At 40.1% G+C, this 24,995-nt stretch overlaps 1 long non-coding RNA gene across 8 annotated transcripts in view; it reads right to left on the bottom strand.

The window, feature by feature from the left end:
- Positions 1-322: 322 nt before the first annotated feature.
- Positions 323-24,995, bottom strand: part of LOC128853511 (uncharacterized) — an 81,259-nt gene continuing 56,586 nt past the window's right edge. For 2 of the 8 annotated variants that reach the window (XR_008452081.1, XR_008452083.1), the window contains 6 exons: positions 22,901-23,064; positions 19,778-19,885; positions 15,846-15,991; positions 13,667-14,954; positions 12,743-13,373; positions 7,156-12,483 (listed from right to left, as the gene is read on the bottom strand). This is a non-coding gene — a long non-coding RNA (uncharacterized LOC128853511). Of the gene's footprint in view, positions 3,219-7,155; positions 12,484-12,742; positions 13,374-13,666; positions 14,955-15,845; positions 16,021-19,196; positions 19,343-19,777; positions 19,886-22,900; positions 23,065-24,995 lie in introns of those variants that run through there. The other 6 variants (XR_008452086.1, XR_008452085.1, XR_008452087.1 and 3 more) reach the window with 6 other exon arrangements.

Here is a 24,995-nt window from a genome sequence, read left to right as displayed (position 1 = left end):
TCCTTAGAGATACCTTACTCTCTGTCATCACCATTCCTCTCAGGACAAGCTGCAATGGGTTTGTCCTCTGTTTGTAGGTTCTTCCAGTGTGTTCATGTCTCCTTCCACCCACTGGTCTTCCTCCCTCACGAGACCCTACCCCCCTCCTCCCATGAGGTGGCAGCCAGTTGCTCGGGCTGCTTCCATGTGTATGTACACATGACTTACTATGCATTGTAGATGTATACACATAAGCATACATATATATATATATATATATATATATATGTATCTCATAAACCACTAGGGCTGCTGTTTCAGCCCTGGTGCTGTTGTACCACATTCTGCTTGACCCTGTGAGGATGATGCAGTCTTCCATGGGGTGTTAGCTGTGTGTTTTGGGTGGGATGGGGTGTCTTTATTTCTTAAAAAAAAAACCCAAACACCTCTTTCTGGAGACTATCCCTTCTCCTTACACCTGGCAAAGGCCTCTGGGCTACTGCAATTCAATTGGTGCATTCAAAATACTTAGGATTAGCTTTACTAAGTGTGTTTTTGATGTTTATAACATGAACACTGATTGTAGCTGCAGAATACTTTTACAAAATTTTAATTAGAAACCTAGTAATTATGATATTAACGTATTAGATAGTAACTTACAATCTTAATGTGTTTTAATAAGAGCAACAAAGAGAGACATGCATAAGAAATTTCAGTGAATTGCTCCAGAGTACAGACAACTTCTGCTCTTTTAAGAGGCGAGCTGGTGCTGGGAGAGGCAGACTCATTCCCAGCAGGGAGAACTTTCATATAAAGGAAATAAAACTTCTTTTTTTTTTTTAACAACTGTTCCTTTTCACTTTCTCAGTGAACTCCATGTCTGTTTTATGGTGCAGCAGGCCTGGCTTTGCAAAGTTTAATTCTTCTGGTTTGCAATACCAGAACCATACTACTATCTGTGTGAATAAGGCATTTTCTCCAAGAGCATGCCTAATGGTTAGAGTCAGTCTACCAGATGGGTTGTAAAACACTTTGAAACAACTCCATTCAAAGGATATTATACTCCTGAAGCTGTATGTTTGTTTTATTATAAACAGAGCTTTCTGAGTAAAAAATATAGAAATGTTTTCTACTTCTGAAGCAAACTAACATGTGGAGTTGCACTAGATCTCTGCTGAAACAGAACTTAATTTATTGCTCCTCCTAAATATCAAAGGGGCTTGAGGAGCAGCCCTATCACTTTTGGTCTTTTTAACTGAAAGACATTGTGGGTGACTGAAAAGCCCACATAGTTTTAATTTATCAACTGGCTGATAGGCATTAGATAGTCTTTTTCTCGTAAGCTGATTTCAGGCCTTCCCTGGTCTAGCTCTGCAATGTCAGCAGCAGCTCCATGGGTGTGAGGAGCACTTTGTAGCTGATTTTCCTGTTGTAATGTCAGTGGAGAGGGCCCTGCAAACCTCAGTGCTCAGCTGGAGACAGAGCATCCAGCTGGAGAACTACTCCTGGATGGACCTTCCGATGGGGGACAGGTCTGAACCACTGTCTGCAGACACGGCAGCTCAGACACACTTGCCCACGCCAGGTCTTACTGCTAATGACACCAGCAGACATCATGTCAAGCCCATATCTGACTGTGCCTTAATCCATACCCATCCATGATACCCTTTGATTACAAAATGGTCCTCTGTACAATTTTTATGCAATACAACACGACACAAGCCCGAGCAGTCCACTAGACTATCTCAAACCAGGGGGTCTAATAATGCTCCCAAGAAGTAGGAAGAAAAGTCAACACATCCCTTCCCACAGAAGTACCATCAGCCCTTCAGCAGGGATGGAGCTCATGGCATTTCTCCTTTGCTAGAATGCAGTTTTCCTGGCTGGAAATTCCCCCACACCAACAACTTACACTTGATCTGACTTCCAAAATGTGCCATGCATATGAAAGACAGCTGCTCAGAAGAATCCATAGGTGAGATGAGTAGAGAAGCACTAACTCTAAACAGCCGTCATTTACAGTGACCATTATATTCCTTCAAAACCTGAGAAACTGAAATTGTCCCTGTAAATTATCATTTGTCAAACATCAACTGTAAGAGAAAAGCTAAACTAATTTTTATATCTGAATTTGTACAGGATCTTCTGTCATTCTTCAAGGAGATTCGTTATTTTTTCCCCCCCTAATTTGTATAAAGGACATAGCATACAAAACAGATCCTTTTTAACCTTTTGTCCAACTTAGCTTTTTGTACTTTTTTAAAAAAAAGGAGAGGAGATGGAAAGGGAAAGAAACCATTTAAGTACCCTGGGCCTGGGTTCCTTCAGTATGCAGGCTGTAAATGTTTTACTTTGATTTGAGATACATGACAATAAATTAGGGGACATTTATCAAAGCTGCTTTGTTGCATTGCTGACAAAAGCTGCTTTTTGCATAAATTACTGCATTATACAAATACACTTAGCAGGATCCTGTTTCTTTGATGTTAGTAGAGGAGATTTATGTCCGATGGAGTTTTTATTTATCTGCCCTGTTCACCTCAACAAGGGCAGGACATATTCCTCAATTAGTTCCATACCCCTAGAAATGACATATATATCTCACAACCAGAAGCAGAGAAATTTAAACAAAACAAAACAGAAAAAGCAAGTGCACTTTTTCTGGCAAGTCTAAACTACCGTACAGTGTAAAAAGTAAATATTAGGCCACTGCTGTAGCTTTGAAATCTTTGTTCTCGGACTGCTTTGAAAACTATTTAAGTAAGCTAATTTTGAGAAAACAATATTCCCTTTTCAGAAAAGCTTTTCTAGACTTCATTAAGAGACTAAGTAAATACGAGTCCGTTTCAACAAATACTCAATAGCTGAATAAGTAGGTTAAAAGAATAGATTCCCTGGGTGGTAATCCTCTCTGGAACTGTATTTATGCTAAGATGTCTTTCGATGAATATCTAATAAACTAATGAAGGCCATCTTAGGCTAAATGGCAAATTAGGATGGTTAAAAAGGAACTTGTCAAATGAATAAATCGCTAAACAGTTACATTACTTGAATGAATACACAATCTCTTGAAAACCATTTCTGAGCACTATTCTTCTGTCATTCGCCATCTCCATACCTCAGCCTACACGTAATTTATTTTGTTCCCAGGTCAGTGGTTCAAATGCAGCCCTACGTGGTAACTCAGAGCTGTTGCTATACAATGGCCTGAAATCATTCCGGAGAACTCTGTCCCAGATCTAAAAAGAGAAAACAAAAAAAGCAGAAATTTACTATTACCCTCCCCTTAATATAAATATCCACATATGAAATCTGTCAGTCTTTGGTGCATTATTTTAATTAACACTGGTATTATCACTGAGCAAGACCACGCAGAGGAGATGGTCTCTATCAGAGGCATCTAGTTACAGCTCAAAAGTTATCAGGACCTGTGTTAACTTTAAAGATATGACAATGAAATGAAAGATTGAACAATGAGAGGGCTGAATCAGCTCAAGCAGACAATTTGGAGCATTGTCCTCCCCATCTTCAATTTCCCCAAAATTGAAAAGAAGTCCCTGCATCCCTGGAGCCCTCCACTGAAGCTAAAAGGCCTATAATTGGTTCCTCTCATATTTCACACTTTCTTTTCTGGCTTCTGCCAGGCACTTTTTTGATCAAAATATTTCTCTTGGAATGACTTTGGGCTTTTGTTCATTTATGTCTATGAAGTTATTGAAGGTTTTCAACTTATAATAAAACAAAAATCTTCTTCTAAAATAGTTATAAAATTTCATTAGCAAACCCTTGTTTAAGGCAAAAGATGTTCTTATAATTTATTTATTTTAAATCAGATCACACTCTTTTTCAAAAATTATGGAAAAATCTCTCTCTCCTCTTCCCCCATCCACCTCTAAGAAAAAAACAAACAAACAAAACAAAAAAACCAAAAAAAAAAGAAGAAAAGAAAAGAAGAGAGCAAGATCCTTTGAACGTTTAGTGAAGATAGGAAAACAATAAAATTATACAAAAATAGATTTTCATTATTCAGGCAGCTCTGGGGAACAGATTCCACACAGCGCATTTCAATGATCCCAGACAATGGATTACTATCATAATTTGTTCTTAAAGTCTGTTTAATTGGCTTACTTAGCCACCTGTTCAGCACAGTTACCATGAAAACAGTGGGGATTGCTGTGTTTCTGAGTGCCAACCTTTCATGCTTCATCCTGCATCTTTCTCCCATTCTGGCCCTTATAAAGCATCGAGTGATGCTCAGAACAGATTTTTAAATAATCTCATAGACATACAACATATATTTCAACTAATCGGGAAGGAATTGCAAAGGTATAACAATAACATGCTAATCAGGGCATTCACTCACTGTCAGCTCTGTCTGTTCCTGGGTGAGTGTCAATTTATTACATCTCACTGCACATATAATAATGAGGGAGAAAATGAAAAGAATGATACGCATTTTTAATGTATGTAAATAGACGGATAGATACTATGCACCCCTCTAGGTGAATTATATCAGCCAATTTCACAATAAGAAGTCCCGTAAAAAGCAGCAAAATTGCAAAAGGAAATTCAGCCAAGGACTTTGAAAATGTTGTCCGTTCCTTCAAAAAATAATAAAAAAAAAAAGCAGCGAGTGGAGTTAAAGACATGAACTCCCATTTAGCACCGCTTACCACATTAAAAAAACCCCACCCAGTTATAAAGCACTGGGGCACCCTTTGTTGCCTGCCGCAAGTCAGATGGCTTTCCCCAAGACTGATGTAAAGTATTTTTGCAGGCCAGCAGATTCTGAGAAACAGAGGGGTTCAGCAGTAGAGCATAATTAGCACTCTCTAAAACTGGAGCTACAATGTAAACAGCTCAAGTCTTCATTGCACAAAGCAAACAAACAATCCCAGCTGAGAATTCCCTGGCAGGGCTTGAGCAAATACGGCCCTCGCTGCTGACTGCTGTTATTGCTATGGTTGCTTAATCTAAACAGACAGCAGCATGTAAAAATGTAAATATTTGATATTTGTTAATACAGTCCTAAGTTATTGCTCTAGCCGGCTGTTTCGGTTTTCATGCACAGGGACGCCTATGTGCAACCCGCTCTTCATAGATTTCAGTAGAGGAGTATTTTTAAGAAGCCATTATCTAAACTGCTGATGTAATAAGGCACCAGTATATGAAATACACTTAATAACTCAACTTTAGTTATTTATTGTGAACGAGGGTGCATTCTCCTTGATTCCATTTCCCAGCGACATATAAGTGGAGCTTTCATCATGAGTGCTTGAATTTATGGCAAGCAGACCAAGTGACATTAAGAAAGCCACACAATCCCTTCATTCAGGCTTTAATAAGGAAGCCAAGGAAAAATTATCCAAGCTGGTTTGCGGGTGACAGCACAAGAACTTTTTAGAGTCAGAAAGTTAGCACGGAGGCTCCCTGTCAGCCCATTAAAAAGCAAGGTTGGCATTCCCAGATATTGGAACCATGTGTGCAGAGGAATTTTTCTTCTGGTAAGACATTCCAAATATTGTCCCAGAGCCAAACACTTCGGTGTTAGACTAATTTAAGCAGTATGTTGGAATCAGCGCTCAGGACTTTGATCATATGGAGATCGTTTGTTACAAATTGAACTAACCCAGTCTCTATTTCTGGTGGATCAGAACTATGGATTTGTTGAATTAAATGCCTCATTTAATGCAGTTTGCACATGAAAAGAAAGCTGCACTCAGGAATCTGATAGTGAATTTTTCACCTAACCAACAGGTCTACTTTTTTATTACTTTTAAACCTAATCCATACTCAGTCCACACTGTTCCTAATAAGCCCGAGGCTGTTTGGAGTGAAGGTTTAAATCAGCTCGTATGTTATGGGGGTAGGGAGAGCATCACTGAATTATCAAACCGTGTAATAAGGAACACATTTGAATCCAATTCAAGAAATAATTTTATGAAGAATAATAAATTAGTCCTCACTTGTTATTTACCATTCAAATAGCGCAGTCCTCTTTCATGACAGCAATGGAGGAAAAGCTGAAAAATGGTTTTGCAGACGTACGATTTTCTCCCTGTCTCTCATTGCTGTCCCCATTTTTGCAGCTGAACTATTGTGAAGGTTCAAAGTGCACAAAATAAAGCATTTCCACATATGGCTGCACTTTCTTCTCATTTCTTGAAGTTATAATGTCTTTAACTGTTGATAATGATATTATAAACTGTCATTTAGTGCATTCTGAGTATATTAAATACATGAAACAAAGATGTGTAGTTCCAGCTGGACTCTGATCGAAAACACTGAGATCTGATTCACTAAAACTGCAGATAGCTACGTGCAAGGCTTGTGAGGAGCGTTGTGGAACAGGCAGCAACTGCAATAGTAATAGAAAAACAGAATTAAATAAAAGCTCCAATTATTACTCCAGGAGTGGGACAAAACTGAAAACCAGGTACCCCAATGATAACTAAATAGAAGAGTTGCCGGTAGGCTGCTACACCATGGACTGATGCAGGACTAGAGTATATCACAATTCTCTGCCTTGGGGAACTCAGGATTTACACCATTTTCAACACATTTTCATCTAGCGCCTCACACAAAATAAAAAAGGGAAAGCCAGCAATTCCCAGGAACCCTTCCTCTTGGTCCCACAAGAACCTGCACAACAGAGCTTATTTTGAAGGAAATGGGAACACTGGTTTCTGCCCGGAAGGGGCAAAATGAATGTCTCCAAATTCACTGCTTTGAAAGGACCCTCTAGCTGAGTTGAAAACCTCTGATACAGGGATGTAATTCTTGAAGACATCCTACTATTTGACTGATTTAGCAAGGAGATAACATGCCTTGGTATAAATAACCTCAGCCTCTTGGTGCCATTGCAGGCATATCTGGCCACCGCGTCTGAAAGAGGAATGAAACCAAAGGGTTAAAAATGAAAACAAAAAAATCATAAAACCCAGATATAAGCCCTGAGCAAGACCATTCCTTCCAAATAATCAAGACCCTTTTGGGGTATTAGAGACAGAAACAGAAAATAGTGACATGCAAATAACATGGAAATACCCTAAACCTGACCAAGGCAAGCTCAGTCCTTGGCTTGTGTGGATCGTGGTATTTCCACTGCATTCACACAAATGGCAATGAAACTGGTTTGAGCCTACACTGTCCTGCACAAGGCCACCAAGAGATGAGCATGAGATTGCCACTACCGATGCAGAACACGAGTCAGATGAGGGCAGCAATAAGTGTGCCCTGTGCTCCAAATCCCAACCTGGGAGTGGGAAGCGTCTCCCACGGATTGTTCCCTTTATCTGTCATTGTATGCACAGAGCAGAGTTCATCCTTCATAAAGAAAAGAAAACTGTTCCTTTAAAAAAAAAAAAAACCAGTTATATAGCGGATATTGATTTACACACACACACACACATTTTATTGGCAAATAAAGAAAGATCAGATATTTAATGAAATCAGGATGGTTTGGGGAGCTGAACTTGAACTGAACTCCTCAGATTTTCATGGAACTTCAATTAAAAGAGTTTCAGAGGAGTTGTTGAAAGCCAAGCACTTGCCATTGAAAGCTTAATTTAAAATGAGAAGTATTTTACACCACATTTCCCAGTGAAATTCATGATCCTAATTATATCTTTTTTTTTCTTGAATGATAGGGGTTTTTTTCTTTTTCGGATAATCCATGTAGCAATGCAGATCAATTTTATCCCCAGGTGTTGTGACCAGTGGCTACACTGACAGAAGAGCCCATCATTATTATGGAGAAAATGAATCCACGTTTTCCACTCCAAAATAAGTGGTGAAATTTCAGTCAGCTCTTGTTATCATAAGCAATATACAAGGATTTGGGCGTCTGAGAAAAGCTATGACTAGTGAAAAATGTGGTTAGAGGAAAGGAGTGAAATCTGGCTTCAGAAAACAAAACAGAAGAAAATAATTAAAATTAAAGATGGTGGTTTAATTTCTGCTTGCCATCTTAGACTCACTCAAACAATCCTAGGAATACAAGGTTAATACAAAGCCTCAGTGTAGGGCCCTTTTAAATATCAGGGAGTCATGCAACTCAATCCTTGAGCTTTGCTTTGACAACGTATCCCTTACTTTATCAGATGCACTACAATTCAATCTCAGCATCAGCTTCTGGGGTGGGAAGGGGCACCAACAGTGTTTGAGACTGATCAAAACTGGACAGTGGATCCTGGAGTATCGATGGCTCGAAAGCATTAAGGGAAATGATCTTGTTTTAACCAGGTACAAGGAAATTAATTACTTTGGAAGGCATTTAAATAAATAATGCTTTACTGTATAATGAAACATGATGCAATAGAAATTATTCTGAAACTGTTTTAAATAGTGATGGAGGGAGGGGAAAGTTGTGCTTAAAATAACAAAATCCAGCACTGTTCCAAGGGCACAGTTACCAAGACAAACCTTATCTGCTATGGATTTAAACCTCTTCCTCTGCCCAAGTTATCTGCAATGCAATTGAATGATAATAGATCCTCAAACAATATCTGAGCTCTTGGTGCTGTAATGTAAGGAGCAAGCACTGTGGCTTCATGTGCAAACAGCAATAATAAATAGACTGAAAGGCCTCATTCCAAATAAAACATTAATTTTTCATATTTTTTCTGGTTTTCATTTTACTCTGATCATTTATTCTGTCCTCACTGTAGCCCAAACTTGTCCTCAAAGGCTCCTCAGTCTCCTTCGTTTCCTGGATGCTTTGTGAGGTGCCTCAAAGGAAGGCCTTCCTTCTTTCATCCTACTGGGAGATCAGCCTATGTCCTAGTGCCTTCTCTGACCTCGTCACATCCAGCAGCTGTGGGAAGTAAACTCTAGAACTGTGCAAGTTTTGTAGTCTGGGAGATGAACGGGAAGTTCAGATTGGCAAACACGAGTAATATCGGTGTGCTGGATTGTCTCTTAGAGAGATCTGATATGGTCTTAAAATTGTCTGAATACTCAGAATATTCAACCTCCTCATTGTTCCTCCTCTATGAGATCCTCTTCACTTACCCCACAGGGATGGGTCCTGCCCTGTTGAAACTTCATGGTGTGAGGGCATCAGGGGGCAGCCAGCCATTTCCAGGTCAGTATTGTGTGACTCAGTGTTTAATGGGCAGCTCCTACAAGAGCCCAGAATTAACAGGCATCCCATTATGTTCATAGCCATCTTTGTAGGACCACACATCCAGCAGGACAAACGTGATGGGGCTCTGGAGAGGGGTATGGCTACAAAGTTGCTGGGTTGACCAAAGCACTCAGTTTATGCTGGATGGAACTCTGCTGAGGAGCAGTAGACAGCTAGTGCAGCATGGACAGACAGCATCTGATCTCTCATATAGGCTGCCCGACAGCAATTTTTATACCTGCAGAGCGGTCATACACCAAATCAGATCTCTACATGGTGTGTTCAAGAGATTTTGGGTTGGTATCAGAGGCACCACCACTGGGATTGACATACCATCGAACCATGTACTAGGACAAGCATTTAATAGAGAAACAGGTAGTCTGGTACTAGTTAGAGGAAACAGCTTGTGAGACAGTGCCTCCCCCTCAGTCTGCTGCACAGACCTGAGCTCACACCAGCTAAACCAGGCTGCTCCCAAGATGTCCAGGATTTCACAGATAACCTTCCAATTGATGTTTTCAGCCTGCTACAATGCAGCAAGGAAAAAAAATCAAAGCGGATTTTTCTCTCTGCTCATACCTTCCTTTCGGTTTCCTATTTTACAATAAGACTGACGCTACTTAATATACAAGAGTCATTAAATCTGTTGTTTTCTCTAAACAAGAAAGAAAATGGTTGCTCACAGTTTTATGGGAAAGCATCAATCTTTCCCAAAGCGACTTACTGTACTGAAGAAAATAAACATCACTGTGGATGTAGAGCAGAGCAGAAAGGCTGCAGTCATGGGCAAAGCACTGCTTTCTTTAGCAGTAGCAACATATTAAAGACAAATATAGTCCACTGAAAGTGACATAAATAAGTGGATTTCTCATCTGAAACATTGTTTTTAGCAAGAGAAGCTTTTAATCCCCTTAAGTTCATTTCTAATCTGCCTTGGAAGTGCTTGTCTAAAGAATATTACATTGATATAAAGGATTTAATTTATTAAAACTAAACAGCAGCCAGCATACTACTAAAGAATATCTTGTACACAGTACTCTCCCAAATGAATAAAACTGCTACAGGTAGGAAAAAAAAATACACAAACACTTGGCACAGAATTCATTAAAAATTCACACATTATGTTACTGCGCTATTCTGCTCGCTCTGCTTTTCCCAATAAAGCAAACACTTTAGAATTCATAATACCTCTTTATCCCATGTGCACAAGTGACCTCCTCTCCTTTACCCACCTAGCAAATGAACAAGTACAAAAGGGAATTGAGTAAGCAGAAAACTAAACATGCCCTCTCCTACCCAAGAGCATAAAGAGAGGGCAAGCAGAGGTTCTCTGAAGGGTTCAGAGCAGCCTCTACCAAGATGCCAGTGCTCTTGCTACCCATCCGTTTTGGCTGGTGCACACCATATAGACAGCATCAACTATACAGTTTGTCAGTCAATTAATTTTGAGGGATCTTTCTTAAAACCGCAGTTGAAGGAAAAAGAATCTGCCTTCAAACTACGTTTAAATTACCCACTAGCCATAAGTTTGGAGGACTAATAAGCAGCATGAAGCCAACCACCAAATGACAAAATGGCTTTCTTGTCTCTTCCTGAAGATACGAATGTTTCTCCATGTTTCTAACAGTCCGCCTTAAGACATCATGAAATATCTCCCTGGATTCTCTGTGAGTGCTTTCATTATGTAAGGTGGTGTCCAAGCACAGTAGTTTCAAAGGAGGTCGCAGAGATCTTTTAATCCTACACTCCAATCATGGAAAAGACTTGCAGAAATTCTGTGAAAATGAGTAGCCATCTGTCTTAAGGGAAGATTAAGTCCAGTAGGAACAACCTACACACTCAAAAATGTACTGTTATGTATAGGGCCTCTTTCCTGAACTGTGCAGTTCAATATAGTGTAGATTTTCAGGCTTTTTTCCCTGTGTCTTGCCAAAAAGAGACATTATTTATAGAGAAAACTCTATTCTGCTGTGGCACAATATATGCGTTGTGACTCATCTTACATTACACCCATTGATTTCTTCTGAAGTCACAACGGAAGCGTACTGTTGCAAATGAGATCAGTATTTGGTCACATATTGTTATCACACTGGATCTTAGCTGATATTATGGATGACATAGTTTCCGCTCATTTTAATAATGGCCAGCAGCCGTACTGCTTCCATTCCAAGCCCACATACCTTAAGTCAAATAGGGTCAAGATTGGTCAGAGCTGGAAGCTCTCCAAAGAAAACCACGAGGCAGGCAGAGATATTATTCGGGGATTAAGATTTTAAACCTGCAGAAAAAACATGTTCGCAAGGAGTCAGTGTATTAGTACACGTTTTTTGTGAGGCAGCCTTGGATCAGTTTGATGCTGAGTAAACACCCCCTAACCAGTCTGCCCAAAAAAATAAGAGTCAGCAAGTCATTCTTGCTTTTGCCCTACTACATGATCCCAAAGCAAAGCTATTTTTGTACTATTACATATAGGCAGTCAGGGCAGTTCTAGCAGTATCAGCACCTCGTTGTACGAGTAGAAGGCGGACTGGCTTTCCTGAACTCTTGCGAAAGAAAAAGTGTCCATGAAACTGAGGGTCTTTTATAAGAAACCATTTTTCTCTGGATGCTATATAGGTGCGCACATTAATGCAATTAGCAAGGGCAATGACGAAAAGCTATGCTTTAAGGAATAAAATAATTAGCATAGACAGGGAAGGCTTCTGCCTAATAGGAAATTCCTTTTCTTCCCACCATTTTAGATGGTGCTGTAGCACAGTCAAGTGGTACTTACTGACATTTTTATTTTGGGTAAAAGCCCATGAAAATATTAAAGCATGAACAAGTCATCAAGTCAGTTTATGAATCAATATACAGATTTCCTCTATGCCCATAGCTGATTTCCATAACCATGAGCGTGCTGAAATCCTGTCTAGATGCCAAATCAATTTTTCTTATATATGAACATCACAGCTACTTGAGAAAGGGAATCTGTGCCAAAAACCTCACGCTCTTAACTAATTATTTCTGTGACTCTCTCCTTGCAAAGCACAATGTCTGCCACATAAATACACACAACATTTATTAGGAACAGGCACACTTCCCACAGGTTCAGCCTGAGTGCAGCAACGTTGCTGACAAGCTCATCTTTCCAAACCAAGCAGCAAGCCTTTATCACAAGAAATAGTTCTGCTGTTCCCAAGACTTTTTTGCTGCGAACTACTCAAGCACCTATTGTTTTGGGCAGGGTAGCCAGGACGGTACAGAAATTCACAGCTCTCTGTAGAAGCATCCTGCAGAGAGTACTGCTGTCTGGAATTTGCTTTTGCTGGTCACTGCTACTGGTCTTGCCTCGTGTCATCGTGCCCTCCCATACGGTTCCCTGTGTGAAATATCTCCTGAAAGATGAAAAACCTGTTAGACTTCCTGTACCCAAATGTATCGATAACATCAATCAGCACTTAGTTTGTCCTGAAGACTTCAGCCCCTAACTTGCCTGGATTGTGGGAAGGAAGCAATAGTGCTGCTGGGGAACTCTGCTGTAACCCCTTTGCCACACAGCCTCACCCTTGGGCAGAGGTGCCCTGTTGAAGGGATATTTTGGATTTTGCAGCAGCAGAGCTGCTCCATGAATTCATTGCAAGGTTCTGCTCTCACCTAGTCTGGAGCTGCTGTCTGTGGTGGTGACGTGACCGCAATACTTCATGTAAATAATTTCCAAGTGGAGGTACTCATTATTAATGCAGACAGTTCTGAAAGTAAAAGCAAACAGCATTTGGCAGCAAGAACTATTAATGAGAGCATCATTAGGGAATTCATTCTGCAAACCACATGACGATTTGTTGTGCAAGCGCCACTGGCACAGATCAAGCAAAAAGAGAGGTTAACGTATCGAGCCAGTGCAGATGACCAAGCAGAGGGGAAGACAGGAGGTTGTCAGAACAGTAGGTCCTGAGAAGACATGGGTTGGTATTGGCAGATTAAAAGCACACTGATTGAATGAACTACCACAGCACAACAGGAATGGCTTTGGGGTAGGTGGTGATTAGGTCTTGGTTCCAGCCTCCAGACATTGTTGGGTTTCTGGACTTCAGGCACCATTAAACATGTGTGTGCACATGCATGTGTGTGCATGAAAAGCCCCATCTAGGCTAAACTTTCTAGGCTCTCCTTGAATCAATAAGTCTTGTTAAAAGATCAGGAGGTCAGTGATGGACTAATGACTCATTGGGGTGTCCTAGATATTTGTTTCCTGGTATTTCTTCATATTCTGACAGTCTCCAACCATCTGAAAAAAAAAAGAAATAAAAAATACAAATACAAAATAAGCAACGTTCGAATGCAGACTATATTAACTAGATTAATTAGATAACAAATAAAATCTGTACTATAAGAAATAGGAATATATTAGAGAAATTATAAATAATGGTATACCAAATACTGCCCTAAAAGAAAGGAGGTAAGTAGGACAGAAGCCCTTTGCTTGTGCTGGGAAGGCAGGAGCAAAACTTGTCTCAGACCATTCTCCCTTCCCAGCAGGACCCATGAAAGCATATAAACCAGCCAGCTAACCTGACCCACCTGTAACATTGAGGTTTTGTAGGGAAAATGGAGTCTGTTCAAAAAATACTACTCTTGTCTTTCAAAGGCAGCTTCTGTTGATGAAAAATAAAGTGGGTGCAGAAAAGGAGAAAAATCCCTCCCTTGTGTTCTATATTAGTATATACTTTTGTTGAACATACTGCTGGTCCCTGCTGTCCCGTCGCCCACAGCCTGAGCTCTTGGCTACCCTTCCCCATGCACTTCACTTGAGAAAACAGAAATTTTCTTCATTTCAAGCACTAGAATAACAAAAAAACGGAAATGTCCTACTCAAGTCTCTTCCAAATTACCACATACCAATTAAAGATATTCAAAACCCCGAATCACTGCTTTAACACAAGAGGACAAAGTAAGTTTTCAGCTGCCTGGTAAAACACCATTTATTGCAGAAGGTCTGAGGGAAACTGCTTCCTTCATTAATAAGATTTGGGAAACATTGTGCAGTGCCCTTCAGCAATGCAGGAGATAATGTTTGCCCAGGGAAGGCTGGCACCGGGTGGTGCATTCAGTGCCTGAGTTGGGATTGGAGTCCAGGTCCCCCTAAAAGTTGGCAGAACAGAGCAGTTTGTCCCCCAGGGGTTGTGCCATGGCCATGCAATGAGGTGCTGGATGTTGGAGCACTAATTCTGGTTCACCAGGGCCTTGGACCAGGACCCAGGACAAATTACAATACCAGGAGTACCAGTTGCAGCACCGAGGATTGGCCAACCCTTATTCAAATACACATCAACCGACACTCTAAGACTCTCTCCTAATTTATAGTGATGTTTCATTTCACTTAGGGCAAAGTTTCGGAGCAGTGTAGTCCTGTTCCCGGCACTGATCACCCGGTGCACAGTGTACACTGTCAGCCAGGTGCTAAATGCCAGCACACAGAGGATTATCGCTCTCCCTCCCTCCCTGCCCGGGCTGAGCCATAGCGGAGGAAATGCCACAGCCATCACACACTGCAAGTCAAAGCTTCTGCAGATTCCTTTTGAGGACAGAGCAGGAAAAGTGGGGTTTGGACTAGTGCTCTCTGCTGCAATGAGGTTGAGCCCTTCACAGAGGAAAACTGTTTTCCCTGGCAGAGCAAGCAGTCCAGGACACTGCTGGGTGACAAAAGGCAGCCAAGGGCTCACTGAAAAAGTTTGTGAGTACTGCAAAAGTTATAACATTGAGGACTGCAGTGCTGCAAGCAGTATCCAACTCACCCAGCTGAGACCTTTTTAAACTCTTTGTCTTGAATCAAGCACATAAGGTTCCAAGCTACATCAGCCCATGGCACCTCGGAGAAGGAAATAATCAAGTAGTTGTTTCCAACACAAAGGCAGTACCATTTCGTAACATCACTTTGCCATTAGCAAACATAACCTAAGTACTTCAGTAGAAATAAAAGCTACAGACAGGACAAAGCATGTCTGTGTGAAAAATCCATAGCTTTTCTAGGTAGCAGGCACATCAGTATCTTAATCAGTATCCTAATTCTATTATAGTCTAATGGCTAGTTCCTGATCTAATGGTTAATACTAACGATATCAATGTTTTTTTCTTAATGATTTAAAACTTGGAGAGAAAAATATCCGCCCTGTGCTTCTTGTTTGTGGATATTTGTCTTTGGCTTTAAAGCTGCAAAACTAAAATGCTTACTATGACTCAGAACTTACTATATTTTACCTCTGTCTCCTAGTTTATATAAAGAGACCATAACCTCCTCTGGCACCATAAATAATCATGACTCTACAGCAGCAGAGCCAGGCTCATTGGACAAAAAATCATCAAAAGTGCTAACCAAACAAGCAAAAGGAGTTATTAAAGAGTGCTTAAGCTCCCACATGTTTATGTTCAATGATTTCCACTGTGAGTGCTGCTTTGGCTCTCCCAAAGAGCCAGGACACTGATCGTGCTCTCATTAAACAATGCCCTGTCATCGAGACGAGAGGCTGAATACAATGTATAATTATTAATCCCTTCAACATAATTATAGATGACAAGAAAAAAAAGGGGGGAGACCATATCAGTGGAACAGCTTCGCTCATAAGAAATAACCATGATAGCAGAAATTATAAATGTTTCTAATTCAAGCACAATGTAATGTTTTGTTTTTCCAAGTAGCACCCTACTATTTACCCCATATTTCATCAACAAAATTAGTTTCTACTTCAACGAAATTACAAACCTTCAGTCAGAGATTGGCTGATAACTTGGTGACCCAGATCCAAGATACCATTTCCGTCTATATTTTGTCATACCATGGTTGTGTCTTTGGATGTCTTGCATTATGTCTTGTGGGTGGAGGAATCAAGTGCAGTCACATTGGGTGGTCTGTTGAGGACCAGAACAATGGTTTTGAGCTGAAAGCAAAAGGAACTGGATAGATAAAAATCCATTTTTTCCAACCTCTTTGCAGGAGACTGTGGAGACAAAGTTGTGGATTTATCAAGGAGAAGTAGTGAGAAATATCAAGATTCTCCTATTTCTCATGCTGTCTACAGCAGAGTGAGAAGTTCTGGACTGCTGAGTCTAGGTTGAGGTGACTTGTGTGTCTGGGAAGAAACACACCCGAGCTACAGAAGAGTCATATGGCAATTTAGGGAGATGGCAGAGAATAGGGCTGTAGCAGGACTGTGATAAAGGAGTTACAAGATGGAAGCGGGAGCTCCAGGAACATGTGAGGGTCTGCAGCTATGGAGCCTTCACTCCACAAGAATTGGTACCAGATGACTCAGCTGTACAAATCTGATACAGATCACACTATGGACATGTGACTGCTTTACCAAATTAGATACAGCACATGATGCGAGCTTGTGCCAGCTTCACTCAGGCTGTTGAAAGACAGACAATAAGGATAAATAGTCTTAAAGACAGAGCAAAGCAGTCAACCACCACCTATTTAAACAAAGATCTTCTCCCCAGACTTTACTCCTCCAAAATGGTGAACAAACTTAAACCTGTGGCATTAGGATATACTGGATCAGTGCTTTGCATTGCAGAGCCACGCCACATTCCATTCAGTAGCTGGAAATAAAGCCAGATGAGCTGCGTCACCAACAGTAGTCAGTGCCGCACTGTGTCCAGGCAGAGAAGGAGGACATTTAGCACAGTCTCATCACAGAGGGACTCTGCCCTAGCGGTTAGGAAAAGAAAGAGAGGGGGCAAACTTCTACCTGAGACCCAAGGCAGAAGATACTGTTGAAAAGTCTGTCTTTCTCATAGACCTGCTGTACAAAATAGGTCTAAAACTCAGACTATAGTGTTCATAGCATCCTGGAACTCTGACTTGCAACACTCTGAAGAAAACCAAAACAGCATTAAAAAAAAAACCTTAACAAACAACAACAACAGAAAAAATTCACAAGCTCTCCACCACCAAGCCAGACCCCAAATCCAAACCTTCTGGCCAGGTCATTCAAGGCTCTTTGTCATTCTACTTATCACTGCCACCAACATTTTGCTTAGTCTTGAAGAAAACATTGTCATTACACAGTCAGATGTTTTTACATGTACATCCATCATCGCCTGATACATCCTGACCTTAGTTAAAACTTATGTTTTCTAAATTGTACTTTTATGTTCAGCAAGCCCTTAGGCTATGCTGCTAAAAGTTTACATTGAAAAATCATTTATAATTGGTTTGTTTGAATTATCCTGTTGCAAAGGCATCAGAAAGGGCAGTATTAATTAGCAATAGCTTACACATAGTCTAGACAATAAAAAACCAAATCATTTTACCTTTTTAAAAAGCTTTCAGTATTATACCAGTTCTAATAAATTTTACCGATATAAAATATATTTAAGAAAAAAATATTGCAGTATAATTTACAAGGCTGCTCCATTTGAATAATTTATTTTCCTTGAAATATTTTCATGATATGCGCACATTGCTCAAGTAAAAATATGTTTATTGTGAAATTGAGACAGCCAACAAAAAATCTTAATTAATTCCATTTGCTGTGCAATAGTTTGGTTGGAGGATTAAACAATAAATTTCAGTTTGTTGCATAACGTCCTAAGTTTCACTATAAAAGATTTGTTTTCATTTTGGGTACATAACGATGACAATTGCACAGAATATTTAAATAGTTCATACAACAAAAAACTTTCCCGAGATCTGGCAAAACCTTTGCTGCAAGTGTTGTTTGAGCAAAATTATGGAGGCAGTTCATCTGGGTTAAACACTGAAGGATTGAACCTTCATTTCCAAACATCCTCTCTAAGTGCCCGACATAACTATGCAAAGTCTTATTAAACACTTATTAATGAATCATTGGAACTGATTTTCACTTATTCACAATGTCACTGTGAAGAGGCACAGGAGTTTTGGATCATGGCATTTTACAGCAGATGACGTTATTTTAGCTCATAATTGGTGGTGACAAAGCCACAAAACTGTAATAGGGTCTGGTTAATGCCAAGAAAAATATAATAGCAGTCGAAGAATTTATCTTACATCTACCTTCATTTGGAAACAGATTGCTTCATCATCCTTGAGGAGACTGACAACAGATCACAATTTCTGTATCGGTTTGGATCATAACTTGCTTTCTGCCCAGGACCACATATGTTGCAGTTTATCCTACTGTCACCTGATACCACGGAGGTCAACGTGGCAGGGGGTGAGAAGGAAGAACTGACAATACAAAAATGACTGCAAGCAAAAAGGCATTCTTCAGGGCTGATTCTGATCTCAGAGCAACCAAAGATCAGCATGTATTTAAACAGATATGGTTACTTTAAATAAATGTACAGTAGCAAAAATTCCAGGAAACCCTAAGGCAAATTGGAAAAAAATAATCTGCTCCATTTCCTTGTAGATCTTTCCTATTTTGTATAGGAAAAAAAAAAAAAAGGTCTTTTTCTTTTTTCCTCAACACACAGAACAGCTGAAATGAGGGAAAGAGGGAGGACTAACATGCTTCCACCCCAGGGCTTCACTCAGCCGAAGACAACCAGTAACTCAAGAGACATTCTCTTCTTTCATCTCTCCCATTTTTCACTGACAAAGGCAACAAACTGTAGGCAAACAAGGGCAAGAAATACAAAGCTCCATCCTTGGGCTGTTTCTTGATCCCTTTCCTATTCTTCCTTCCCACCTTCTGTTCTTCTTTTACAGAACAAATCCTTTCCTAACAGCTCCAGGCACATATTTTGGAGTAAGTGAAGCTGACTGAGGTCTTGCTGACCCAGGTTAAATACAGATTCATGTCATGGAAGCCAGAGAAATTGTATCAATATCAAACCAGTGTGAGCAAAAGTAGAATCAGACCCAGTGGTATAAAGGTATGGAAACATATATGTCCCAGTCGCCTTTTATTCACATCAGTTTAACATTAATGAGGTGCCATTGGCTTTGGTGGAATGGTTCATGACTTACAGAAGCAGAAGTAATTGGAGATGCCAACAGCGCATGTGTCGTTTGGCATTGCTCCCTCTGTGCAGCACAGGAGCAGAAACGTCAAAAATTACTTTCCCTGCCTGACCCTGCCCCAAGTTCTCTCCCCCTCACCCAGCCGAGCTTACTCTTGCCCACCTGCTCTGGAAAGAAGCTCCTGCTCATGTTCTTGGTGTCAAGCACAGCTGTGGGGGTTCTCTCCGTCCTTTGGCACCACGTTTGGGTACATGGCCGAGGTGTAGTGGACCGGCTCCATGGCACAGCCCCTATTTCTATGCACAGCATGTTTCCCCATGAGGCAGTGTCAAGTGCCTATTTGTACCCAGTCTCGCTGCCAGGTTAAAGAGCAGTTACCACAGGCAAAGAGAAAGAAATATTTTACAGGTTTGTAATTCATTAAAGTACTGGATACATTCCAATACGAGTCTGTTGTCGGGTAGGAAAGAAAGGAGACATGTTCAGACTGTGGTCTACAGCAACCCACCTGTAGAATCTGGGAGCATTTCTACTGATTAAAACTCTATTTTCTGGGTGTTCTGCCTGTGCCAAAAGACTCAAGCACATAAATCCAAGGTAATGCCCTTTTGCTTGCATGATTCAGGCTTATGTCATTTCAAGTTTTAACGGTAGATTTTTAAGAGGGTCATTTCAACCATGCCCTATTAGACAAACACTCATGAAACAAAAAAATTCCATCATGGCACAAACAACAAAATTACCTTAGATCTCCTCGGGTGTGGTCCTTTGGGTATACTTCAGGGACTTCTATGCATGTGAAGGAAAACACTTCAGGGATCCTTCTAATTCTACTGTAGTCACACATTTACCTGGCCAGAGAAAAGAGTTCTTGTCTTTTCTCTTTTGGAAAACTTGTAAAATATAGTTTATGAGACTTCAGAGTCTTTAGCCAAGATCTAGAATACATATCTTTGTGTTAATCAGAAACCAAAAGTTTAAGTAGAAGTCGAGAAAGTTGTGTCCTGTGACAAAAATGATGACCATCTAGTAGGATCTGACAGGTACAGCATAGGCCTTCAGCTGTCAAGATCATTCTCTTATTAATTTCCATACACCTCTAACCAAGGTCATTCATTATATACATAAAAACTTTTTTGTTTTTAAATTTCACAGAAAGCTTTAAGTTCCTCCTTTTTTCAAGAGAAGGCAACATGTCTGTCACACCAGATGAAAACTTTAAAAAAATCCCAAAATGCAAAACTTAGTGCATATTCAAAATCACTGCATGTTCTAATTTTCCTTCTAATACTTTACCTGCTACTGTTCAAAATATCCCTCCAGTCCATCCAGTGTCAACCTGTGCACACTTACCCAGTGATTTGTAGGACATATTAATAATTCTACTCAGCAACAAATGTGTTTTTCAGAACAATAGCCAAATAATTATCCTAAAAGATAGAAAGGTTGAGACTAAGGTAAGGGAAAATAAAGAAGCACTATAGCCAAATGCACAGAGAGTGGAAACGAGTCTCGCAGGAATATGTCAAATCGAGCAACATAAATGCAGCTTGAATGCACAAAGAGTCAGCAGCGCTGCCAGCCTCAAATAGTCACAAGTCAGAAATGATGCTCTAGAAAACCAGAAGATGTTGAAGTTCAATGAATGTAAAGGCCCATTTTATTTGTTTGTGAAGTCTGCATTTGAAATTCATGCTTAGAAGCTTTTTTCTACCCCTACAAAGCCTAAAATCTTTTAATAGTAACCAAATACCTTATACAGCTTCAGGATCTGTGAAGTTTGTAGAAAACACCAAAAGCAGAGCATTTGAATGGGCAAATTTGACAATTCCACAAGGGAAAATGAAAGAGCACATGAAAGGCATGTCACTGTGACTGGAGGTACCCTGTAGATGTGACCCAAACCCTACGGAGTACCTGGTGCAGTTGTGCAAAACCACGCTCTCAGCACGCAACGCCAGGACAGCTAATGCTTTTCAGTCCTGCCCTTTGTGCAATGCTTCTCCTTCTGGTTCAGAAAATCTGGACAAGCTTCATCTGGGTACATAGAGGCCCGGCTAGAACATTCTGCTTGGAAGAAGGGCATTTCTGAATAAACACGCCCCTTTTATGACTTTACCTGGGGTGAATTGTGTGTTGGTTTCCTTATCAACACAACCAGCACCACAAAGAGAAAAGAAACGCACCTTTAAATTGTGCAACAAAATCTGTGGAGCAGCTAGAAGAGCAGGATTAACAGCTTGGGCACTTCTGCCTTTCATTTAAAACCAAAAATGTTGTTGTTTGGGTTTTTTTTTAATGTACTATAAAATTTCCTTATAAATATATATGTGTGTGTGTCTATAAATTTCCTTTCAACAAGTTTCAGGAACAAGCACTGTTTATTACTGAAGAGAGTCAGGACTAAACAGAAACTTGTTTCAGAAAGCTAGTCAGGTCAGCCACCAGCCTTCACAGAGATGGGTTGGGTATTTCAAAATCACTAAGACAAACTTCTTTCTACACTAGTGCAGCATCACTGATTTCACAGAGGTCATAATGCTGCAACGAACAAAATTTTCCCCAGTTACAAAGTCACAGCAACAATTATTGGCCTGTAATGGTTTACTCAAAACCCTTAGAACAACAGACCTGTTTTTTATTGCAAGAAAATGTCTGTCAAGATGCCAGTATTATTACATTTCTTTTAGACAAAAAAAAAAAAGGGTTAAATGATCTCTGAGTGCAGCCGTTCTAACGTCACACAGAAGCAAGGACACTGGGAAATCAGAGCATAAAACATGAAAATGGACATGAAAGGAAAGATAACTTGTGCGTATGTGATTTTGAAAATGCACCTCAATGCCTGTGGGTCTCCCTCCAATATAAATTTTATTCTGCTATCTTAGTGACTTTATTAACAATCTAATGAAAAAAAAAAAGAAAAGAAAAATTAAAAACATGGACTTTTTTCCAGAATTATGGTCATACAGTCAGTACTTGCCTTGTGGCAGTAACTGCATCAGCTGAACAAGGGTGACTCTCAGATGGAAACAGGCAAAGGAATTAGAGAGCATTAGCACTGGTTGAAAATAGCACGGTCAGCATCCCACTCAGGACTTGTCTTTTATTCACTGGGCTGCCACTAGAAGAAACTTTTCCTCTGGAGCCATCTAGACAGGGCACAGTGTCCCCCAAGAGGCTGTGAAGTCTCCATCCATGGAGGTTTCCATGGCCCTGCTGGATCAAGCCCTGAGCAACTTGGTCTGACCACCCTTTCTGCTCCAACAGACTCTCAATCTCCCAAGGCCCCTTGAAATCTGAATTATACTTTGATTCAGTATTATAACAGTAATTACCCTAACAGAGAACAAACCGTTGTCCTCTACCGTGCTTAACGTGATAAAGCATAAGTAAACAAATGCAAACAAGCAAATACAGAGATAAAATTGGAGCTCGCATATTGAAACCCTTTTGCCACTCAAGGGAACCTTTTCTAGGCAGCGTTTGCATGCAGAAGTGATTATCTCTGTTTCTACTCTCCCCCAGGTGCCCCCTCCCTCTACTACACATGATATCCTCCAGGTTGCTGCACCTCTCATGATTCCAGTGCTCCAGCTCAGCTCACAGCCTCCCACACCTATGTCAGGATACACCATCTAGTGATGAAATCTGCCACCATTGAATGCCACAGCAAAATCCCAAGCAGAAGCAAGGCAGGTTTCACTTCTGTTACATGTAGGAAGCCTTCACACTCAGCCTGGAATTAATTAGGAGCTGAAGTCTCGAGTGGGGCCTCTATCGGTGAGGGTCTTTTGGTGAGATAATGTGCCCTTAATTTTCAGCGTCCACCACGGGCAATGCACACAGTATTGAGAGTTTCTTACATTACGATCAAACGGAAGCTCCCTGCAGCCTCTTTTTGCAATGCCCAGGTGCAGAAGAGCTGAGAGTGTTTCATGTCAGTCTTTCCCGTCACCAGATCTGCGAGGTATGCCTGCAGGTCTCTCAGCAGCTCCCCGCAGCAAACAGGCAATAGATAAAGAGATAGCTGTAAAGAATAACACACATTTTATTTTCTACTTTAGCAGCCAGTTAAAATGGCTCACCGGCCAAAAGAGTTACACAATAATTGACATCCTTTTAAATTTGGATTTTGGAAATTGCGCAAACATAAATATGTTCCTATCATATAGAAATTAAGCTTTGTTTTCAATTAAGCAGTTGTTAAAATATGTCTCTTTTTAAAGAACTGGCCTATGATATGGGATTTCTTCTTTGGCAGTTTTAGTACGTAGGAGCTTAAATTTAGGTTACAGAACAATCAGCCTGACCTTTTACCAGAGCTTTAAACCCTAGACAATTTCCATGTCACTCTGAGGTTACTCAGTGCTTTTGAAAACTAGACAACTTCTTGAAAATATCAAGAACTTAAATTCAGGTTCTAGTCTTGACAATCCTGGACTAATAAGTTTCAGAAACCATTCATTTTCTTTAGTTAAATACAGACGACTATAGGCAAACCTTATAGAGTCAGGTATATATTCAAAAGTTTGAAATGCTTTGTGTCAGTAATACTTCAACTATACAGGCAAAAAGTATTAGCTATCAGAAAGAGTTTTAAAAAACACAGATCATCTGTTTTTCCATCTCTCCAAATGGAATTCTGAAATGTCATCAGTTTAAAGTTTCAGATGAGAAGATATTTTTATCCGTTTAAGAAAAAAAGAATCCATTTCCCATGCATTAGATTCATGCGAAACTCTAATGTTAGAGGATATGTCCATTCTGCTCACTGATATAAATTGTACCCTGACAATCCCAGTGATGGGATTGGAAGTGGGATGAGCACCACAGCATCTCATAAGACGGTCTGGCTTCTCAGTGCTATTCCTGCAGATAAGATATAATTCGTGCTCCCCTCAGGCACCAAAGGCAATGTACCAGTGCAATAATCTTCTGAGTATCCCAACATTTACAAATAATTGTAAAGACCTGCTAATATGGTTTAGTTCAGCAACTCTTCACAGTGCTGAGTGCTGACAGAAATGTCAACTAAGAGAGTATTAAACAGCCTTAAGGATGTCTTGAAGGAGAAAACTTGTGAAGCAGTTATTCTAAGGAACAAGTACTGAGAAGCACGCTGAACATTTCATAAGTGTGGCTTCTCCAGCCCTGTGTTTTGTTTGTAGACCATACAAAAGCCAATGTCTTGGGGTTTTATAAAACTCCCTGACAAACAGTGCAGGAAATACAACAGTGAAAGTTACAGCACGGTCATAGATATGTTGCCTGTTCACTCGTGTTCAAATTCTGTTTCTAAACTGATGTTTAGGTTGAATAATAGCTGCATCAGTGAAATTACTGTGTAGGCATCTGAACAAAGTGACTTTTCATATTTCTCAACCACTCATTCATGTCTTCTGAACACTTTTATGGTACAACCCTGACTAAAAATCTCATGTGAAGTAAGGTATTAATAACAAATACATCACACTTCTGCAGTATTTACCCCTGTTCTACCCATCCTCCATAGATAAAACATATTTTCCCTTAGAGCTACAAAATTATTTTAACCAACACGAGATTAAACAAGCCAAGGCACAGGTATTTTTTAAATGTACTTAATAAGAGGGTAGAGAAAGAACAAGGCAAAATTTCATTATCATTAATGAAAATGTAGTTTCCAATACACTGGGCCAACAGTGGTTCTTGGCCTACAAGCTACAAGTCCTCATAGGTGTCTTCTCCTAACTGCTGACTTTCAGCAGTCGTGCTTAAAGTGCGCCAGTGACATTCATTAATAGATGTTTTTTAAATTTTAAAGAGGTTGAAGAGTCCTACAGGACAAATTAAGGAGTCTTGATTGATAGAACTATTTAGAATAGCAATTATTGTAAGGAAAGACTGTTTTCACCAATGGAATGAGAAGTGACACAGGAGCCAGAAGTGTTGAGGCAGTACAGCAGAAAACTAGGAAAA

The sequence above is a fragment of the Cuculus canorus genome, chromosome 13 (assembly GCF_017976375.1).
Source record: "Cuculus canorus isolate bCucCan1 chromosome 13, bCucCan1.pri, whole genome shotgun sequence".
NCBI lineage: Eukaryota > Metazoa > Chordata > Aves > Cuculiformes > Cuculidae > Cuculus > Cuculus canorus.
Note: the sequence above shows the minus strand (reverse complement) of the source record. Positions and strands in the feature narration are given on the sequence as shown.